Source organism: Tamandua tetradactyla, chromosome 11, assembly GCF_023851605.1.
Source record: "Tamandua tetradactyla isolate mTamTet1 chromosome 11, mTamTet1.pri, whole genome shotgun sequence".
Taxonomy (NCBI): Eukaryota; Metazoa; Chordata; class Mammalia; order Pilosa; family Myrmecophagidae; genus Tamandua; species Tamandua tetradactyla.
This window is the reverse complement of record NC_135337.1, coordinates 8,834,688-8,852,036: the sequence shown is the minus strand read 5'-3', so window position 1 is coordinate 8,852,036 and position 17,349 is coordinate 8,834,688. Positions and strand designations below refer to the sequence as shown.

General features: G+C 39.2%; 1 long non-coding RNA gene across 1 annotated transcript in view; it reads left to right on the top strand.

The window, feature by feature from the left end:
- The window catches only part of LOC143649841 (uncharacterized), a 41,740-nt gene extending 24,914 nt beyond the window's left edge, over nt 1–16,826 (top strand). The window contains exon 3 of the long non-coding RNA XR_013159208.1: nt 16,402–16,826. This is a non-coding gene — a long non-coding RNA (uncharacterized LOC143649841). The remainder of the gene's footprint in view (nt 1–16,401) is intronic.
- The last annotated feature ends 523 nt before the right edge of the window (nt 16,827–17,349 follow it).

Below are 17,349 nucleotides of genomic sequence, written 5' to 3'. Positions count from 1 at the left end.
CACCATTATTTTATATACCACTAAGAAAGAACATAATGCATCAAATTAATATGGCACAATGCTTTCCTATCACCCAGAATTTTTATTTTATGCTTATTGAAAGGGCTTACTTGGATTTATTTAAACATTGATTTTTATCACCCACGTCTGTTAATAAAAGTGATATATAGGGTAAATAGTTTAGTGAAGATAGTCTAAAATATCTTCATATTCAGAGACTGTCTTCTGAATAACTTTCTTTTTCTCAAACTTTTTATTTTGAAATAACTTCAAACTTATAGGACAGTTGCAAAAATAATACAGAAATCATACAGAGAACTCCAACATAACCCACCCCCAATACCCAGATCCACCAATTTTAACATTTTGCCACGTTTGCTATATTTTATCTATTTACTCATCCATCTATTTATATGCCAGTTTTCTAGACATTTGAGAATAGGTTGTATACATCAAGCTCCTTTGAATGCACAATACTTCCATGTACATTTCCTAGGAAAAAGAATATTCACTAGTGTAACCCCGTACATACAGTTATCAAATTCAAGAATTTTAACATTGAAATTAAGCTTTTAGTATACACTTCAATTTTTTCATAAGTCCTTGTAATGTTCTTTTGAGCCTCTTCTCCTTCATTTTTAGATCCAGTCCAGGATTGTGTATTGCATTTACATGCTGTTATCTCTTTAGTTGCTCTCTGAATCACTTTTGACTCTGAGTCGTCAGTCTGTACTTTTCAATACATTATCATCCTCTCTGCCATCATGAACACTGGTGATGCAGCATGCCTTAAATAGTGCTCCACCATTTTTTTTTCTGAGATTTTCTTCCAAGCCTGTAATATTCTGCAAGTTTTGGTGCTGGTGCTTTCTTGTACCTTCTTACCAGAAGGTACAAATGCAACAACAAGGATTCATATTTCTTCTGCAAACAGTACTTAAATGGTTTGTTGACTGAAATGTTCAGGGATTTCAGTTGTCCAGTCATGTCACCAGGAATAACAACCAAGTTTGCTCATGAGCAGATAATGACAGCTATATCCCAACTGCCAAGTGGATGAAAATAACTGTAAAATACCATCAATTGTAAGACTGGTCTTGATTTCAGAGATGTCAAAATGATAAAATATATGTGTCTTGGAATAAATAAAATGCAGTGTAACTATTTCCATATAAGGATATATAATAATAATAAGGCCCAGAGAAGTTCAGCTATCCAGGAGCTCACACAGATCATCCCTTCATCTCCGCCCCATTATTGCCACTCTAATCCAAGCCTTCACAATTTCAAATCTAGGACAATGCCCTAGAAGTATCAGGGAGATGGGGGAAATGAACTGATTTTGGTGTGTGAGGACCTGGCTCTCAGTCCTGCAGTTTTTAAGATGTGCCTCTTTGGGGACACCAAGTCACTGCTCTGGGGGAAAATATCTGATTCAGAAGGTCTTAGAGAATATTTCATATATGAAAAAGCACATTGTAAAACTTCAAACTATAGGCAGAGAGGGAAAAACTAGCATTTGTTGAGTGCCAGGAACTATCCTGGGTGCTTTGCATGCATTGTCTCATTTGATTTTATGTTAATGCTAAGGCATATAGTGTCTTGATGTTAACCTTGTTCTCTAATAATTCGGTGGTGTATTAATTTTTTTTCTGAAATACCCCTTCCGTTTATTCTGAAATACCCCTAAAGCAGAAATCCTCTATGGTTCCCGTTAAGACCACAAATTGATGATATGAGCCAGTCACAGAGCTGTGGCATATCATTTGCCCTTGCCTTGTAGCTAGAAACCTTTGTAATAAGAAACCCTTAGAATACCAGTGTAATTCCTTCCCTAGTGACTCTGGTGCCAGAACTAGCCCCCAGGGTCCATGGCAGAAAGTTTTTACTTGTGACTTAAAGTCCAAATGAATCTAAGATTCAGGCTATTGATCTAAACAGGCATTAGAAAACCTATACAGAAAGTTGGCATCCAAAAACCATGGCCATAGCAATAAGAGGCCAAAGTGGTAAGAGACAGTTTCAGGAGCTGTAATTCTATTCACGGAAGATGTTACCAGGAGGAAATCCGGTACTGAAGGATAGAAGTGTAAGGCAGGAGTTCTCCCCCAAAGCCTGATTATCCTTGAGATTGACTCTTGACTCTTTTTTTTTTTTTTTTTTTTTTTGAGATTGACTCTTTTAACCTAGTTCTTTATGTTCTTCTAGCAGGAATAGTATTAATCCTATAACTAGGGTGAAGCTGAATCTATAAATTAGGGTCAAAGGTCTGTGCTCCGAGGCTGCAGGGATAAGAGCTAAGCATGTTACTACACAAGGTATAAGAATTGCTATCTTGAAATACCCGCAGGTGGGGCTGGCATGAAGAGGAGGGGTGAATTTAAAACATTTTTATTTCTGTTTCAAGTGTCCACAGGATGGAGAATTTTATGAAGCTTCAGTGGAGCAAGGTCCCACAAAAATCTGATGACTCAAGACTCATCTCAAGGCCTCTTTATTCTTCTTTCCCAAAGTAATGTTGTGATATTTAATTTGTAACCCAAAGTAACTTTTACAAGTTGATTTCCTGTTAAGATTTCAAGTTTGAGGAAAGAGTCATCTTATTTATTTATTTATTTATTTTTGTATGCTATATCCCCGGGGTCACATTTCATTCTTTTTCCATGTGAGTGTCCCGTTATTTCAACACCTTTTGTTGAATATTTGTTTGTTTGGTTTTTTCTTTCTTTGTTTTGCTTGTTTTTGGGAAATGCATGGGTCAGGAATTGAACTCAGGTCTCCTGCATGGCAGGGGAGAATTCTACCATTGAACAACCCTCTCACCCGCCCCCATCTTACTTTTTAAGTATTCTGTATGTACAATACCTAGTATATTGCTATGTAGTGCTAGGAACATTTTTTAATGTCACTTCTTCCTATCTGAATCTGAGTACACTGGCAGAGATAACATCTTGCAATGTGTTAGTTAGATTCAGTTGTCAGCTTGGCCAGGTGAGCATACCTAATCTTGTTGCTGCGGACATAAGCCAAAGGTATGTGAACCTCATCTGTTGCTAATTACATCTGCAGTTGGCTAGGAGGCGTGTCTGCTGCAATGAGTGACGTTTAACTTAATTGGCTTGCGCTTAAATGAGAGAATGCAATGTAGCACAGCCTAGCAGCTCAGCATTCCTCATCTCAGCACTTGTAGCTCAGCCCAGGCCTTTGGAGAAGTCACCCCGGGGAAAGTTGTTGGAATCCAGGGGCCTGGAGAGAAGACCAGCAGAGACCATCCTGTGCCTTCCACGTAAGAAAAGAGCCTCAGTGGAAAGTTAGCTGCCTTTCCTCTGAAGAACCAACAAAATAAATCCCCTTTTATTAAAAGCCAATCCGTCTCTGGTGTGTTGCATTCCAGCAGCTAGCAAACTAGAACATGCAAGATCTCTATAAAGGTGAGAACCCAGATTATTTTTTGTCATTCAGCACATGTTTTTCCAGCAACCCAGCCACTCCACTATCTTATTTGCAGAACTATTGCAAAATCTGATGCTTTTCTTCACTTCACTGGAATGCCCTTGTAATTGCCAAATATTGCCTTACCTCATGGAAATTTGTGGCCAGACCTATGCCAGCCCTTGCAGCTGTTGGGACTTGAAGTCCAATTCTCCCACAACATCAAATCAAGAGGCATTTCTCAATGCTCTAGTAAGAGCAGACGCTGAGGTAGTTGCATCAAAGTAGGAAGATTACTGCTGTCAAGTAATTTATATTACAAATATATGAAAATGTAAATAGCTGGTAATGCCTTAAGTAACAGTTATGAATAGTGTAAGAGATAGCAAAGGCAATATCATAGAAAAAATTACAATAATTCAGTGGAGGAAGACATCACTTCTACCCTCTATCTAAACAGGATCTCCCCATGCCCTGTTTTCCTTCTTGTCACCATTTTGAAGTGCAGTTATGGAAAACATCTGTTGTCCCTATCCATTCAAATCTTGCATGTGACCTTAAACAACCTCTAGGGTTTTAAGTCTCTTACCTATTGACCAAGCTTATTCAATGGTGCCCACTGAGATTCCTACCCTGGAAAAGGCCTACTTCATCTCTTTAATGTTAATTCTGTCTATTAGAGCTTGTACTCTTGATTTTTTTTTTTTTTTTTTCAGTTTTCCAGATTTGGGAACCAGGCTGGAATGAATGAAATGAATGAAATGGTACCAGGCTAAAGAGATATTATGCATATTGTCATAAACTTCCTCTCTTCTTCTAGGATGTTGAGCTAGAATATGTGTGATTTCTCTTCATCCTCTTCTTTATGCCTGGAATATGATCTTCGTGGAACAGCCCTTTCTTCTGAGATGAAGAGATTTTGTCAAAAGCAGTTCAATAGTTACTACCTCCTGTTCCTTCCCCATTTCCCTGTTCTTTCCCTACCCTCTCTCCCTTGGTGACTTCATCTGTTTCCCTCTGAGAGTGAATGTCATCCCATTCCAAGTCTTCAATCAATGTGTTCTAAAAGGAGAGAAAGCCTAAGAGCATGAGTCAACTTTATTCCTGGTACTGAACCCTGTTTGCTTTTTGTTAGTTGCCCTAAGGAGCAGGGAAGGGAAGTGCAACTTCTGTTTCTCTTGCTATTAAGCAAGAGAAGTGATACAGGTCAATCCAGTTCATTAATTTAAAGATCCATTTAAAAGAAAGCTCTTGTTATGTGCACAGCATATTGCTTTGTAACTACTTTGCTGGTACGTAAAGTGTTACAATTGCCTTTGTTCTCCTTGGTGTTGGCTCCTTAGATGAAAACTGAGTCAGACTATCACAGGAGATCAACAGGCAATTGCCTGGTGGTCTATTAGGAGAAAATGCTCTTCTTCAACTTTTCTAGGTGCAGAGAGAGTGTAACTGTGGCCTGCACTCCTACTATCCCCACGTTGTATTACAGTGACATATATGTGCATCCAATTCCTTCATTAGACTGTAAATTCCTTGAGGGGAGGATCCAGTCTTTGTTCATCTTTATTCCCCTTCATATGATCAAGTGGTATGTTGTGCATGTCAATGTTCAACAAATATATTTGATTCAATCCCGTTTGTTTGGGTTTTTTTTAACGTTTTAAAATTGTGAAAAATATATACAAGAAAAGCAATAAATTTCAAAGTACATTGTAACAAGTAGTGATAGAACAGATTTCAGAGTTTGGTAAGAATTACAGTTCCACAATTTTAGGTTTTTCTTTCAAGCTGCTCCAAGACATTGGAGACTAAAAAAAAAAAAAAATCAATATAATGATTGAACAGCCATATTCATTTGTTCAATCCTATCTTCTCTGTCATAACTCCTCCTTTCTCCTATGATCCTTCTCCCAATCTTTAAGGGTATTTAGGCTATGCCTGTTCTAAACTTTTCCTGCAGGGAAGGGGTGTCAATAATATGGATGGGAGATGGAACTAGTTGATGTTCTGGAGAGGCTGGGCCCTCTGTGTTTCAAGACTTACCTGGCCTAGGAACCCATCCAGAGGTTATAGGTTTCTGGAAAGTAATCATAGTGCATGGAACTTTTGGAGAATCTCAGATAAAGCCCTAGGTGTTCTTTTAGGTTGACAGGAATGGTTTTAGTTGGTAAATAGCAATATCTAGCTGAAGCTTGCATAAGAGTAGACTCTAGAATGGCCTCTTGACTCCATTTGAACTCTCTTAGCCAGTGTACATTATTTTGCTACAATATTTTCCCCCATTTGGTCAGGCAGGCATTGTTGATCCCATGATGTCAGGGTTAGGCTCATCCCTGCAATTCATATCACATGTTGCCAGATAGACTTTCTTACTCCTGGATGTCATGTACCATGTAGAGGGAAATGTAATGATTTTCCTTGCATGGTTGAGCTTAGAGAAAAAGAGGCCACATTTGAGCAACAAAAGAGGTTTTCTGGAAGTAACTCAGGGATACATAAATAAACTTCACAAGAGCATCAACACTCTCAATTTTAGACAATTTTCACTGCTTCCAAGAGAAAAATAACCAATAAACACACCCTCACCAAATAGAAAATTCAAACCTCCGTTTGTATCTTATCCTCTCCTCCCAACCCACCCCCAATTATTTACCCCTGGTATTGCTGTGGTACTGTTGATATCCTGCTGTTAAACACAGACCATGACATGCAATAGAAGTTCCCCCCTTTATCCCAATATTATTTACTCTTTGTACAAGATTCATACCTTTGAAGTAGTTCATACAAGAACTTGTTTATATTTTTAGTGTTAATCAATGAGATACATGGACCTACACAACCCTCAATCATGTTCACTTTCAACATGGCAATACTGCTTATAGACCCACTAATGAACTGCCTTCACTTTCTGTCCATTCCCTTACATTTAAGTTCAACCTCATTAGCTAACCATTCACTGATTTCTAGCATCCATTTATCTGTAGGTCCCCTATGTTCTATATTATAAGCCTCTGAGCTTACCTTTACCAGGGGTGTGCTGGTTTGAATTTGTGGACCCCAGAAACCATGTCCTTTAATTCTCATTCAGTATTCCTGGGTGGGAGTTTTTTAATTAACCATGGAGATGTGACACACCCAATTGTGGGTGGTAACTTCTTTTTTTGAATGCTGTATGGCAGGGTCACATTTTATTATTTTTTTCATGTGAGTATCTCATTATTGCAGCACCATTTGTTGAATTTTTGTTTGTTTTGCTTATTTGTTTGTTTTTTGAGAAGTGCATGGACTGGGAATCAAACCTGGTTCTCCCACTGGCAGGCGAGACTTCTATCACTGAACTACCCTTGCACTCCCTGGGTAGTAACTTTTGATTAGGTGATTTCCATAGAGGTGTGTCGCCATCCATTCAAGGTGAGGTTGCTTATTGGAGTCCTTGAAGAGGGACCCATTTTGGAAAGAGCTCAGAACCTGCATAGCCAGAGACTTTTGGAAATGAAGAAGGAAAACACCCCAGGAGAGACTCATAAAACAAGAAGCTGGGAGAGAAAGCTAGCAGATGCTGTCATGTTCATCATGTGCCTTTCCAATTGAGAGAGAAACCCTGAACTTCATCAGCCTTCTTGAATCAAGGTTTCTTTCTCTGGTTGCCTTAGAGTGGACATTTCTATAGACTTGCTTCAATTTGGACAACTTCATAGCCTTAGAATTGTAAACTAGCAACTTAATAAATTCCCCTTTTCAAAAGCTGTTCCATTTTCTGGTATATTGCATTCCAGCAGCTAGCAAACTAGAACAGATTTTGGTACAGAGAAGTAGGGTGCTGCTGCAGTTTGCAAATACCAAACATGCTGGAACAGCTCTTTACATGGATAAGGCAAAGATGCTGGTAGAGTTATGAGGAGGTTGATGAGAAGGCCTAGAACACTTTGAAGAGACTGTTGTTAGAAGTGTGGGCTCTAAAGATACCTCTGACAAGGTTCTAGACAGAAATGAGGCATGTGTTATTGCAAACTGGAAAGAAAGTGATCCTTGTTTTAAAATTGCAGATAATCTGGCAAAATTGACAAGTGGCTTTGGCTGGAAGGCAGATTTTAAAAGCCATGAACTTGGATATTTAGCTGAAGAGCTTTCCAAATTAATTGTGGAAATTGCAGCCTGGTTTCTCCTTGCAGCTTATAGTGAAATGCAACAGCAAGGAGATAAGCTGAGAACTGAACTCTTGGGTATAAAGAAACCATAAATTGGCAGCCTGAAAAATTGGGGGCTTCCAGGAAAGGAGACCCCAGAGAATGGTGCCCCACATGATGATTCGGCCAAATATGTAACCAGTCAGCCATTTCAGAGAAAGCTAGGATTAGAGATGGAGTCATCCAGGAAGGATTTGTGGAAACTCCTGCTGTCTAATGGACGCAATCCTTGCTTACTACGTAAAAGCCAACAAGAGTGCTATGGGACCTGTATAAATGGAGCTGCTGCCAGTCTGGATGGGGGTGGGGGTAGTGGGGAGGTGGCACAGAAAAGGGACAATGTGAAAGTAAAATAACTTCTGAGACAGAAGTATGGAAGCTAAAGTCTAAAGTCAAGAAAGCTCAGACCATCTCTCTCTCAACCAACACAAGCAAATTCACTTCCCTCCCCCTCTCTACATGGGATGTGACTCCCAGGGATGTGGACCTTCCTGGCAACGTGGGACAGAAATCCTAAAATGAACTGGGATTCAGCACCAAGGGATTGAGAAAACCTTCTTGACCAAAAGGAGGAAGAGAGAAATGAGACAAAATAAAGTGTCAATGGCAGAGAGATTTCAAACAGAGTTGAAAGGTTATCCTGGAGGTTATTCTTATGCATTAAATAGATATCACCTTTTTAGTTAAAGTGTAACAGAGACGCTAGAGGGAACTGCCTGAAAATGTAGAGCTGTGTTCCAGTAGCCATGTTTCTTGAAGATGATTGTATAATATAGCTTTCGCAATGTGACTATGTAATTGTGAAAACCTTGTGTCTGATGTTCCTTTTATCTACTTTATTGACAGACAAGTAAAACATATGGATTAAAAATAAATAAATAATAGGGGGAAAATGTTAAAATAAATTTAGTAGATTGAAATGCTAATGATCAATGAAAGGAAGTGGTAAAGGTATAGGAAAAAAATAGGGGAAACCAAGGCTAAAATATATTGGGTAGATGAAATATTAGCAGTCAATGAGAGGGAGGGGTAAAGGGTATGGTATATATGAATTTATTTCTATTTTCTTTTTATTTCTTTTTATGAATTGATGCAAATGTTCTAAAAATGATCATGATGATGAATATGCAACTATGTGATGATATTGTGAGTTATTGATTATATATCAAAAATGCAATGATCATATGGTAAGAATGTTCATGTTTGTATGTTGTTGTGCTTAAAAAGAAAAAATTAAAAAAAGAAACCTCAGGCCAGGAGAGCAGACCCACACAAGTACTAGGAAAGGTTGAGTTTGCCCCAAAGGCAGAGTATGGGTCTTCTACCTAATTGCAGTGGAAGGGTGATGCCACTTCAGGCATTGGAGGGGGTGGAGCACATTCCTTGGGTATTGAGGAAAGCCTGGCTGCCACCTCATGGAAGGATTGAGTGTGTGCCCCAGAGATGGCAGAAAGCCTGGATGTGGCCCCAATGTTTGGAGAGGGTAGAGCTGAGAAAAACATGGTCTCTCCAATGTCCCACAAGGTTGCATTTGAGGTTGCATTCAGAGAAAGGCAGGCTGCTACTTAGGCCCTTGGAAGGGGTGGGACTGCTACTTTCTAAAGCCCCGAGGATAAATGACTCTCAGACTTTAAAATCTAATGAACTTTGCCCTGCAGTCTTTCAAAACTGCTTGGGTCCAGTGACCTCTGTGTTCCTTCCAGTTTCTCCCTATGGAAATGGAAACATGTATCCCATGACTGTTCCTCCTTTGTATGTTGGCAGCAGATAACTTGATCTGAGTTTTACAAGTCCAGAGCCAGGAGGTTTTTGCCTTAGGGCAGACCATGCCTGTAGTTGACTTTGTATTGCATTTGTATTGTTACTGAAAAGCTTTAAGGCTTTCTGATATTGTTATAAAATGAATGTATTTTGCATTTGGAAAGAACATGTCTTTTGGGGGTCCAAAGGGTGGAATGTGCCCATTTGAATCTGTAGTGAACCCCAGAAAAGCTGTGTCTTTTAATCCTCATTCAGTATTGCTGGCTGGGAGCTTTTTGACCCATGGAGATGTGACTCACCCAATTCTGGGTGGTAACTTTTGATTAGATGATTTCCATGGAGGTGTGTCTCCACCCATTCAAGGTAGGGTTGCTTACTGGAGTCCTTTAACAGGGAACTATTTTGAGAAGAGCTGCAGAGCCCAAGCAGCCAGAAATCTTTGGAGATGAAGAAGGAAAACACCCACAGGGGAACCTCATGAAACAAGAAGCTGAAAGAGAAAGCTAGCAGACGTTGCCATGTTCACCATGTGTCTTTCCAGTTGAGAGAGAAACCCTGAACGTCATCAACCATCTTGAACCAAGGTATATTTCCCTGGATGCCTTAAATTGGACATTTTTATAGCCTTGCTTTAGTTAACATTTTCACGGCCTTAGAACTATGGACTTTCAACTTAATAAATTCCCCCTTTTAAAAGTCATTCTATTCCTGGTATGTTGTATTCCAGCAGCTAGCAAGCTAAAACAAAGGGTAACCTGTTTTTATAGTTGCCTAGCTCTGTGGAAGACTTTCAATTCTGTGTCCCAGATCTCTATGTCTTAAAAATGACAACAACAACAATAGTGGGTACATGTAGCAACCAGGAAAGCCAACTCCCCTGAGGGCTTCTGATAGACAGCAAGAGAAAGGGCAAGGAACCATGCCAGGCTCACAGTCATCAAAAACCCTGGCTCAGATGGACCCAGAGAACATCTCAGGAATTACATTCAGAACAGAGCCACCGGAGAACTCACACATTCAATAATAGTATCTGACTTTCAGCACTCAGTGGACAGCTTCTGTAAGACCTTGGTTTGTGTCTTACCCTGTTCTCATGCAGTGAGTGAGGAAGGAGGGACTTTCTATGGCCCCAGCCTGTAACCCTGAGTGGTTTTCTGACATGAGGATTGCTGAGAGACTGAGCAGATGCAATAGGAATGCCTGTACTCTTCCCTGACTGCCTATTTTGGCCATCTCCCTGCTTTTAGCTTTAGCAGTGGTGGGGTCAGAAGCTTGAGCCAAGCCAAAGATACAAGAGAAAGATCCGGAGTTTGCCTCTGAGGGTAGGGCCAATTAATACAAGAGGGAAGTGCACAGAAGGAAATATTCAGAAAACAAGCCTCTTGCAAGAATCTGGTATCTTAAAGTAAAGGGGCCAAGCCTTCTTATTAGGTTAAACCCTGAGCACTGGTGGAAGCTTCACTTTAATGTGGGAATGTTGTGGGGGAGGTAGGCTTTGATGAGAAATCATAAGCTCATGAAAGAGTGATGTTGGAAGTTAGTCCCCTGGTTGGCCTTTTATGAAGAGTATCAATAACCATAGCTTCACCTCCCATATCAGCCCGACCCCTCTCTCCCAGCGTTATCAGGGTCTCATGAGGGAGAGTCTTCGGATAGAATCAAGTCTATCCAGTGTTCTTTGTCTGAGCACTGGAAGCTTTGGGTCTACCTAAGGTTCTTTCCATCCTTTAGTAAGGAGTTTGGAAGAATAGGACTGGAACAACAGGCTGCAGTTCTCATTGGCCTTCCCAAAATGGCAGCCCAGTAATAATGGAAAATTCTGCTCCCCCAGGCTTTCTTCCTTTTCCCTGGATCTTGAAGACATGTAAACCCCTCACCTGCAAAGATAGAGAGAGGAGATGTTTGTCCATGCTATTCTTTCCCTGCCATCTTCTGCACACGTCACTTAGCAAATATGGACAATGAGGCATTCTTTCCTTTCCTTTAAGCTCTGCAATTACCCTGGGCCCAAAGGTTCTGGGGTAAACTGCCCTCCTTTAAATCATCACTGCTCTGTCTGATAGGTCTTCCAAACTTCTCTTTCACTGTTTCCAAGCATTCCATATTATCAGCAAGAGTCACCCAGACATTCTGAAGCTCTGCATGGGAGTAGGAACTGCTGCTGTTGCTGTAGCTGCCTGGATCCATGGCAAAAGGCTAAAAAAAAATTGCTTCACACCCTATATATGACTCCTCCAGAGCTGACATAGCCAGGTATCTGCAGAACCTTGTAAAACCTTTCTCCAAGTAGTCTGTCTCTTTGAATGGCCACCATTTCTGAAGCTGGAGATCCACCAGAAAAAGTTTCAGAAACAAGAAGCTTTTTTTCTGAAAAGAAGTCCTGTCTCTAATTGCTGCTGTCAGTACTTTGCAGCCTCTGTGAGAAGACTCTCTCACCAAGAACCTGGAACTAAGGCTGCCCTTTCAGACTTAAACCTTAAGATCAATGCATAATGGATCAAAGTACAGTTATTCAAAGTCATAGTAAAGAGGAAGAGTTACTCCCTAGCTAGCAAGATTATGCTGTAGCCTGAAATAAAAAATAACCTAAATTGAAGAAAGAGCATATCAATCAGAAGCAGAACTGGTGAGCCTCAAAAACATAGGAGAAGGGAGGGTCCCAGAGACAAATGCTGGTGGTGTTTATCCAGATGTTTTGAGGTGAGAGGTTGAACTGGCCTGTCCAATTCTGGGGGCAGGTATATTGCTGCTTTGGAATTGATTATGTTTGATTCTATCATGGCCTATAAACATATATAAAATAAAAGACTCCCGTATTTCAGATTCCACACTCTGCAAGCAACCTACTCTTACCAACTGACTTCCCAAGTCACAAGACATGAAATGAATGTTTTGGCCCATGGCCATTATATTTCTTTCTATTTCTATTCATCATTTTCATTGGGAATAAACTTTATTCTGGTTTTGAATACCAGCTTCTGGGAGCTTGAATCTGCTCTGGAAGATGAAGCCATATTCCCTGTTTTAACAGATTGAATTTCTGAGTCTATGGGGTTGAGGACCACTTAACCCTAGCGAATCTCCAAGGTAAGACCAGGCCATGGGAGACTTTTGCGGTCCCCAGAACCTCCTTGACATAGCTGGTGGTCGGTCTCCTTCCTACTCAGAGTTCTGAAGCTATCAGGCCTGGTGAGGGTTCAGTCTGTGTTAGTGGACTGGCAGGATGGAATCATGTTTGGACCCTGGTCTAGAGTCAGACAAACTTAGTGTGTACCTTCTCTTCCATTTTTTCCTGGAGAAAATTGCCTAATCTTTCTGTTCCTTGATTTGCTCATCTGTAAATTGAGGATAATGAAAGTATCTATTTCACAGAATCGTTTGGGGGGGGGGGATGTGGAATGAAACAATGTTAAGCACTTCATGTAATACCTCACATAAATAGGTTCTCAATAAATAGGAGTTACTATTCTTTTTTAGAGATCTCACTAGATGCCAAGCGAGTACAAATAGTTGCCCAGCGTCCAACAGCTGGCAAATGATAGAACCTGGAGTTGAGCCAGGTCTCAAGCCAAAGCTTGACTACTGGGTTAAACTGTCTTTGATGTTTTTTTGTTTTTGTTTTTGCTTTTTTTTTTTAATTTGATGAATTTTATGGATTTTGCTGCAAAGTGTTCATAAGACACCCAATGTTGACGTTTAGTAGGCTAATGCAGACATCCATGGAGACTTACTACCTATAACAATGATTCTAATTATCATAAAGCTGTTTCAACAGCCAATCCGCTGCTTAGGATCTTTATACAAAAGAAGGAAGAAGCAGACAGCAGTGCCTTCGGTACAGACACACTAATGAAGAAGAAGAATGTTTTAACTGATGTACCACGCATCCTGATAGCCACAAGGAAAGACCACATACAGGCATTAGTGTACCTCAAGACTCCAGGCCTGGGTCTTCCGTCATAGACGTGGATATTCTCCCAGGAACGCGTCGCAGGGTTGTCTTGACAAGTGAGGCACAGAGAAGCCCCTGCGGTTCTGCATCCGCGACGGCTGCAGTGTCCGGGTGACCCCACACGGCCTGGAGAAGGGCCCGGGCACCTTGTCTTTGATGTTTTAACAAACATAGAAAAACTTTCACTTCCAAAAAAGTGTTGTCCCCTTTAAAGGGATATTTTTGGAAGGCTGTGTACTTATTCCTAGGTCTATTAAGACCTCTTTTGGACTTACCTGAGAAATCTGTAATATATATATTATTTATGTGTCTCCCTACATATACATATTTATATATCTATAAATACACACACAGATATGTGATATGTATATTGTAGGGAATTTTGTTCACAAAATTTGTTTGTTTGTTTTGATGCCTGGGCTTGGAAGCTAAACTGCATCTCCTGCATGGCAGGTGAGTGTGATGTATTTTTTACATCCTTAAAAAATAGGGTAAATCTTTTTCCTTTGAGAAGAGAAGATTTGATCTTCCTTAATAACTGAAACTCACTCAGTGCCAAACCCAGTAGATAAGGTGGAGAATCACAATGGACGATTCCATATTTGGTTGAAAAATACATCACCTAGAATGTAATCCCATGGTTTTATAGAAATAGCAAATATTTCATTGCTACAAAGCAGTTTCTGTTGTTCCTGACTTTCCTATCCTAGTCGCCATGTCTTAGATGAAGTAAAGAAATATGGTTAGTTATTAGTAAATCATGTTAACTAGAAACTGGTTAAATTATTGTAACTAAAGACTAATTAATGGCTTAATATAACCATAAGGAAAGATTACCAGTGAAGGCCTTGTCCTTTTAACAATTTTATCATTGACTTGAATGAAGACCTAGAAAGTATACTCATCAAACCTATGAAACAAACATTATTGAGAGAGGGTGATTTAAAAAAAAAAAAGAATTAAAAATGAAGTTTAGCAGAGTTAAATGTAAGAATTACAGGCACTTGGGGCTAGAAAAATAACTACATAGATACAGCCTAGCAGAATCACATAAGAAAAAAACTTTGGAAGTTTTCTTATTAGGAAATTAATCTACATCAATGGCAGCCAAGAAAATTACTAATATATTAGGCTGAATTAAAGTAAGCATAGATTCTTGAACAAGGTGGTGACACACCTACTCTACTCTGTTGGTTAGATTTCTAAAAACGGCAGTTGCAGAAGGATAGGGTCAAACTAAAATGTATTCAGCAGAAAGTAACATGATGGTGAAAGAAGAGAAGTTTTGAATAGTTAGGAGCTGTGTTAATTGAAGATGAAAAATTGGGAGGCATGATAGATGTCTTTAAATATTTAACATGCAATCACATGGGGAAAGGATAGAGTTCATTCCATTTAGCAAGGGGTAAGAAAAGAAAAGCCATGGACACTTCATTGGGATAGGTTTTAGTTCAGAATACAAAGGAACAGTGTACTAGTAACAGAAATAAAAATGAAATGCGTTTTCAGGAAAAAGTTCCCCTAGCACTTGAGGTGCTCCAGCAGAAGCAGAAACTAAACAACTTCTGTCTCCCACTCCAAGAGAGAACTAAAGCATGTCACATCTCATTTATGTAATTTATCATCATCATCATCCAAAAGCAACCTTAAAGCACCTGTATGTTCTGTGTAGCTAGGGTGACCAACCATCTAATACGGTAAGGGCTGAGGGATTTCTCAGGGAAACTGGGAATATCCAAACAAATTGGGATAGATTAATCACCATGTGAAACTGGGGAGATTGAAATAAAATGGGTTCTTTAAGGCATTGTTGGGACAAGCATGAAAGATATACAGGCAAACCTTCATTGAATTAATACATGAATAAATCAAGGTGCTACCTTTTCTGTCCATATAAACGAAATTTCTATCAAAGCTTACCCTTTAAATGCCAGTACATTTGTACATATTAAATATAAATGTACTAAAACATATTACATAATTCCCTGTTCTCCTTATTCAGACAATATGGAATATAGATTTATATATTTTTAATATATCAGGAAACGGCTCCCATTTGTCTAAATGGTTGTGTGAGGAATTTTTTTTACTTTTTGAGGGGTGCATGTCCGGGAATTGAACCCACATCTCTCACATGGAAGGCGAGCATTCTACTCCTGAACCACCCATGCACCCTGTGTAAGGGCTTTTTAACCTCTTGAAGGGCAAAGTGCATGTGCTTTATGGAACCTATTTACTCATTTATGTCCAGATCTTGGACTGTGATCCAAACACTTGGGATTTCTTCAGACAAAGTGTCAGTGGCTGAGAGATTCCAAACAGAGTCAAGAGGTTATCCTGGAGATTATTCTTACATATTAAGTAGATATCGCCTGGTTATTCAAGATATAATGGAGAAGCTGGAGGGAACTGCCTGAAAATGTAGAGCTGTGTTCCAGTACCCATGTTTCTTGATGATGATTGAATAATGATATAGCTTTCACAATGTGACTATGTGATTGTGAAAACCTTGTGTCTGATGCTCCTTTTATCTACCTTGTCAACAGACGAGTAGAACATATGGAATAAAAATAAATAATAGGGGGAACAAATGTTAAAATAAATTTAGATTGAAATGCTAGTGATCGATGAAAGGAAGGGGTAAGGGGTATAGTATGTATAAATTTTTTTTTCTGTTTTCTTTTCATTTCTTTTTCTGAACTGATGCAAATAGTTCTAAGAAATGGTCATGATGATGACTATGCAGCCATGTGATGCTATTATGAATTACTGATTATATATGTAGAATGGAATGATCATAATAATAAAAAATAAAAATAAATTAAAATAGTTACAATAATCATTTTCAAACATAATTTTAAAAAGACTCTTCTTTTTGTTCTACCATTTCTTTCATTCAAAATATTTTCATTCTTTTCTTATGATTCCCAAATACTGAGGGAATACTTGGACAAAATGTATATTTGTTTTATTTATTTTCTCAGGGAAGCTCAGGAGGTGAACATTACTAAAGCAGAAGAATGAGAATTTTAAGACAGTAATTGTTTTTACTTTCTGACCTTACCCTAGATCCTACACCAAAAAAAGCAGCAAATCAACAGTCTTGTGAGATCCACAGAAGAAGGCTCTATGTGAGTAAAGGGACATGAAGGCATGATTAAGATGCTGCACTGACTTTCCCTACCCTCTCTGTCGCTGCAGACCTAACCATTCCAACCCAAATCTGTCAGTCACCACCCAATCAACCGCACTCCCCTCTCCATGTCTGGACAACGATTTCCCATTAAAATTGTTCTCCTAAACACATAGCATTCTCCTGAGATGTTCCCTGGGAGAGAGGAAATACTTGTGATGATCAGATAAAGTCAAGCCTACAGGCGTCATTCACATGTCTATTTGAAAGTTGTGTTTTTCTAAAAATCTCTTCAGTCCAAAGTTAACCTTTTTGAAATGGACCACTGTGAGTTGGCCTCCTGTCTAAGGTTTATCTGTAAGTAAACAATCTAATAAAAAAAATTTTAAGACCTTGTTTTTGATCACTCTGTTCAAAGAAAGCCTTTTGTGGGTAAAAGTTCATGAGGTTAAACAATAGAATCATTTCAAGAGTGGAATATGGACTTCACTCTTAAAGCAGAGGATCTTCATTCACTTTTGCCAGCCTCCTTCAGCTGAGGGAACACCGATACAACTCGGCTCAACTCAGAATATTTGGCAAGTAGATCTTTGATATTAGAGAAAGTCATTTAGAAGTGATTGGGTATTTATCCAGGTCTCAGAAAAGTTGGAACAAATTTCAGGAGGGTTGGTCTTCACTTGGCAAATAATCTCCTGAATCATCTTTAATGATTAAAAAGCAAAAGGAAAAGAGTAGGAGGAACTTTGCCCACTCCCATAGCTTTATTTGCATCCTACTATTGATTCCAATAAAAACCATCCAGAACTGAAAAAGAGATGATAGCCAGTCTGACTCATTTCCTGATTTAAACCTTACTTTTTAACCTTTATACTAAGAGGTAT